The sequence below is a fragment of the Micropterus salmoides genome, unplaced genomic scaffold, assembly GCF_014851395.1.
Source record: "Micropterus salmoides isolate LMB-PRFRI ecotype aquatic unplaced genomic scaffold, ASM1485139v1 Ms_hic_scaffold_6, whole genome shotgun sequence".
NCBI classification, from domain to species: Eukaryota; Metazoa; Chordata; class Actinopteri; order Centrarchiformes; family Centrarchidae; genus Micropterus; species Micropterus salmoides.
In genome coordinates this window covers 21,866,774-21,873,036 of record NW_024044348.1, presented here as the reverse complement: position 1 = coordinate 21,873,036, position 6,263 = coordinate 21,866,774, and positions in this window count along the sequence as shown.

Below are 6,263 nucleotides of genomic sequence, written 5' to 3'. Positions count from 1 at the left end.
ATTGTGGTAGGAGAAGTCTTCAGAGGTCGCATTTCTCACCAAAGCTGAGAAATAAATTTTCAGGGGAACAAAGCACACTGTTATGTGCTGTTATTATCAATATAAACGAATAATGATCATTACATTCTGTTCATTGCAATGCTTCAATGTAAAATCTATAGGCAACATTTTCCATGAGACAGGACTGAATTTAATACATATTGTCCATCAGCGCTATTGTGTGAAAGTGCCAAAATGTGGCACTCCGGAACATCATCCTGTACATTTCACTGTTGAAGTAGGAAGTGAGACATTCAGAGTGAACTCAGACGTCGTCGCTCTACCTCATGAATGACGAGTAGGAATCTGTAGACCAGGTTTGTGTCCAGTCATTTATATCTTCCAACTCAATGAGCTTTAGGTCTTGTACTCTGCGTTTGCATAAGAATAGAACCAGGTCCTGTGAACTTCCCCAACCTATTGACCCAGCTCCCCTGACATGAATAGCTCTGCTTTGAGGCTCCCCAGCCTCTCAAACAGGCTTTAACCATGCCTTAAGTCCCAATCATGGTAATTTAATATATCTGAAGCCCCTGGCTGTTTTGCTGGAGGCCCTCTACAGTTTGTTTTAGGCATTCTCTGCTTCTCACCTCATCAGCACTTCTCCTTATTTGGCAAATTTAAGGGGCTGCTGTGACACTACAGTCCCTTTCAGCAGCTAAATAAGCCTCCATTCCAAATAATTAAAAACTGAAGATGAAACATGGTGAAACAGACTAAGGCTGTCTCAAATGCTTCACAAGTGGCAGCTCCAGGTTCAGTAATTTGGAGCCTGTCATCAGTGAATTTATAGTTAACATAACTATATTTATATATTATATATGATTATTATTTGATGGTGATGATTACTATTATATTTATATATCATTTGGAGACATTCTGAACGGCTTTCACACAGTGTCTCATTTAAATGTGTAGACCTTTAAACAAACTGTAAATTAGTTATATTTTCAGTGATTTACTGGAATAAATAGCTTCTTGATGAAAAGTTACAAAGATGAGTTATGAACCTAAACACATAGAAAATCTGCAAAAATGAATCAAAATGAACCTGGAGGGTAAACCCCTCAAATAACAACAGCAGCTTGAGAGTCATTGTTTCTTATTTCTGTCTTCCTCTACCTCTTTTTGCTTTTTAGGGGGAGAACATTGTGTTGGACAGTTCTCTTTTCCAGCCTTGTGAGGTTTTAACTGTCAACTCATCACCTCGCATATAGAAGCACCTGTGCAGCCCAGCAGACAGCTCAGTGAAGGCTTCCCAAGATGCACAGGAGCTGCAATGAACTCTTTGGGAGAGTAGAAACAATAAAACAAGACTTTGATCGCGACCATAAACAGGCATGCAGGTGTTCAAATGTTAGATGGGTGTTGTCTTATTGCAAAATCAGTCCAGAACTTCTACTAGAAAGGTAATTTGACAGTGTGTTATTAATCAGGGCGATAATATTAGGCTAGTACAGGGAGCGTAGGAAGGTCAGCACCTATAGCATCAAAGACCTGATGTAACACGACAAATCATCCTCCTCAATCAAGATGTGAGTATTATTGTGACACTTCTTGGCTATTTGTACCATGAGACAAACCATATCTAAGCTTCTGAAGCAAAGCAGCAGATTCAATAATACAACTATCACTTTTATGATATGCTGTAAAATATATGGTGACCTAAAAACAAATATCAGAACAAACGGAGATTATAAAGTTTCATGCCCAATAATGAAGTCAAGAACAGAGCTAAACATTTTTTGAAAAAGTGGTTGTCATCGGACAAACAGGAAGGAAAAAAGTTTAGGTGACTTCTTAGCTTAGATTTCAGTGGTACTTCATCTGTATTGTTATATTACTGTTAGGCTATTTAAATAAATAAGTCTGAACGGCTTCTCTACTGTTTTTACAGTTATTCCACCCAAACCAGATGGTTGGATGGGCTACTTTGCTTTGCTTCATTTTCGGCCTGTTACTCACCTTAAACACATTTAAAATTAAAGGTCATTATATTTTTTTTGCTGTCATAATAATTAACTTTTTTTTGTAAGCTCTGGAAATGTGCAATAAACCCATGAGGTTAATATCTATATTCTTACATTTTAATTCATAAGATGTGTTCTTGTTTAAAATGATTGTTCATTAAATTTATATAACATAAGGCAGCTATAGCTGTGAATTTCATATGAAGTAAAATATATTTTTTCAAATGTACATTTCCCCTTTTTAATTTATGTAAGATATAGTAAGATTCAAATGAAAATACTAGCTGGTATATTTGTGTATTAATCTCTAAATGTAGGCCAAATTTAACTAGCCTACAGAATTATGAAATGGACCATATGTTTCCAAGCAGGTTGTTGAACTCACAGTTTGGGAAAAAGTACTTAAGAGTGAAGACCATCCATTATCTCCGGGATGGACACACTGAAAAAGATGCAAAGTTCAAGATTAAAATGCTTATTGCCATACCAACACAGTTTATTGGAATTTGTCTTAGAGAGCTCACTTTAAAATGCCCAGGACACCATAAATAACAGTGTGCCCAATTTACAGTGGAGTCCATTCAGCAGCATGAATGAGATGATGCTGGAGGTGTGAAAGAGGAGGAGAGGGCTCTTATTATAGATCACTATTATTCTCTGTAAATACAAACTGTACTGTAAACTACCAAAATGGCCAGTTACCTCGGAGTTTAGAGAAGCAGGTTATTGTCTCATGTATGAAGATCTGCTTAGAAACACTGTGGGCAAGTTGATGGCAGAGGTGTGAATGGATGTGAGTAGGAAGAGCACCATGGCAGAAAACAGAGAAGACCAGTCACCTTCTCCATATATATGAAGGTAGAAAAGAAGATGCACTCATTGTGGCTTCCAACATATAGCCTGAATAAGTAGAGTGAAAGGAAAGAAATGTGTGTGACAGAATAAATGACCAGCTTGAGTCCTCGTCACTGTGGCACCACCTGCTGGAAATAAAGCACAATGTGTTCCCTCACTTCAAGTTCTTTCATTGCCTTCCCACCTGCATCTATGACCTCACACTTGCAGGCACACACACACATAAACACACTGGTTATGTACACACAACCGATAACAACTCCATGTGATTGAGCCACATTACAAAGAGAAGTGTGAGAAGGATCTTGTATCTTTTTTAAACACAACATTATTACTTATCTCAAAAATGATAGTAGCTGGAAATGACATTTATATTTAGCTTATTTTGTCGAACACAAATAAAATTGATATACAAAAAGGGGTTAGTATCTTCACGTCATGTTTTTATGTCCACACAACATTATTTTGAACAGAACCCTTTTGAAAACAAGATAATGTATCTTAAGTAGCTTTCCATTCAAAGAACAAATTACACATATAAGTTAAGGACTTTCAACCGTCCATCTCAAGTCTTCAATGCAATGCATTGTTTCAGCTCACAGGGACGGCTGATGAGCTTGGAGGTTGGGGGGGTACACAGGGATCTTTTCCCAAAGACAGAGATTGGACAGGGATTTGTCCTGAAACAAGGACCTCATCAAAGTTTGCAACACAAAAAGCTTCCAGCTCTGCAGATACATAAACCCCTGAGAGGAAAAATTTGAACAAGAAGACAAAGCACACATTTGTTTCTCTTCTCTTCACATCCCGATCAGAGCCTCTAATTAACACGGCTTCTTTTCATATAGTGGAGATCAAATAGTAGCAATTATCTGTGCAAACTTTGATGAGGTGGAATCTCATGCATTCATGTCTGCACATTCAACAATAATCTCAGTCCCCGGCCTGGTTCACTGCACAACCAGAGCTTAGCGAGGCCCTCTCTGCAAAAAAAACTAATGAACTCTAATGAAGGTCCATACAATGATCTATGCCATGCCAAAAAATCGCAGGACACAAAGCTGATCCACACACACACACATTTACATACACACACAAACATGTTTGGTTTGTTTCTAATACTTATTTAAAACCGATTTGGGCTCAGTAATCACTTTTTGTAAATGCATTAGGTTAGAGAAAATAACAGATGTCTACAGCAGCCTGGACTCTTTAGTTACACAGCAGGTGTTTAGTAGCAGGCTGAGAGTTTGGACAGTCGTCTTTTAAATGCAGAATCGTCCAGTTCTCTGCTGTCCGATCTTAACAACCAAGCCACGTCTCTGCTGTGTTTTAGCCAAACTAGAAAAAAGGCCTTTGATGATGAATCCCACTGTGTTTAGTGATGCCTGACATTTCCTCCAGCGCCACCATTAGGTTCACATTTGTAGCAAATGAGGGAAATATTTAGATGACTATTGGATGGATTTACAATACGCCTCAATCAATATCTTTGACTGACTTCATCAGTTGTCAGTTAGCGTCATCAGTTATACTTTGTGTTTAGCGCAAATTAGCACAACACGTTAAACTAAGATGCTGAACATGGTAAACGTTCTACCCACCAAACATCATCATGTTAGCATTGTCATTGTGAGCATGTCCGCATGCTGACATTAGCATTTAACTCATTTAGCTGCCATTTTATTATAATATAACAAGAAAACTGGATTGGCTATTGTTCATTGTTCACTAGTAAAATTGATTATGTTCACAATCAAATCAGATATTTATGACCATGGATTGTCGACAGTGTTTCAAGTTCAAGTTTAGGTTCAGATTTCTTTATCATTTCAAATGCAAAGAATAAAGTAAAATTAAATATAATTTATTGAGGACTACAGTATAAAAGTGAAATCACAAAAGCATTAAGACAAAATCTGTAGTGCAATAAAATATTTGATTATGTTCACATGCAGTGCATGTAGCACCGTGTCCTGTGCCTGTGAGGCTGGGAGGGAAAAGGCTGAATTTCATCAGGAGAGCACACAATCACAGGGCCACAGTGTGTCTCTGTAGCCAGGCAGGTCAATGTGTGCACATCAGGTTTTGTGAGGCTCTGACGAGATGTGACAGCTCAGCTCTCACTCAAAGATCCACGAATTTGGTCCATTTTTCTGCCTTTTCCATTTACAATGCTTCAGTGGAGATTTCTTTATTTCAGAATGGACAATGGTCTCTTTCTTTCTCACCCCTACATCTCCCTCTCTCTCAGACACACAAACACACACCCACACACACACACACACAAAGCCTTGCTGGCAGACACACGCACACTTGCTTGCTGTCATGCTCATTTTGATGGTAATTAATGACATCACCACTCAGTGCATGGTGATGGGGGGGGGGGGGGGGGGGTTGTTTGTTGAGCAAACCGTGGGAACAGGGAGCTCTCCAGGGTGGCGAGTCAGGGCCTCCAACAATACATATGCTGTTGCTTTTCACCCAAACACCCTCCCTTCCCAAGAGAATCATTCCTCTCCCCTCCGTCCCTGTTCCTCTCTTCCCTAATTTCTTTCTCCATGACTTTCTCTCCTTCGTTTGCACTTGTCGCAATGTGGAGTGTGAGATTACTGCCCCCTCTCTGTCAGTGTGTCTCATCAGCATTAACTTAGTTGGAGATGATGGTTTCTGATAAAGATTAGTCACCTGCAAAAAATACAGCACGTTCTTAAGTGTAAATAAGATGGCACTTACAGTTGGCATGCAGGAATGAATAATATAGGTCTTTGCATTAAGAGCATTGAAGAATTGGGTGCAGAGATGCTTTTGTGCAACTAGTACAGTATCTGCAACATTAATAAATACTGTGGGACGACCACTTTGCACACCATCACTCAGGAAAGACTTTCTCTATGTACACAAAAGGCCTATTTCTCTCAAATACTGTTCACAAATTTGTCAAAATCTGTGTTAGTGAGCACTTCTCCTTTGCAGAGATAATCCATCCACCTCACAGGTGTGGCATATCAAGAAGCTGATCAGACAGCATGGGCACTGCACAGGTGTGCCTTAGACTGGCCACAATAAAAGGCCAATCAAAATGTGCACTTCTGTGTACCAGCATTATGGTACATAGAATAGTAATATGGATTGCATTAGTATTTTGTAGTATTTTGCACCAGATAATGTCAGCAACTGGTTGGCGTTAGCCAGCGAGCTAACATAATCTAACTTCAGCCAGAGACGTTTTATGGAAAAGACACACCACTTTAAGAATCCCCAATACAACTCTATAGGGAAAGCCCGTAACACCAAAGATGGCGATTATCCCGTCCCTCCCACTAGAAAGCCAATCGTCTGCTTTTAACAGCCGAGGCAGGAAGTATAACCTGTGGGGAAAAACGTTTTTTAAACCTT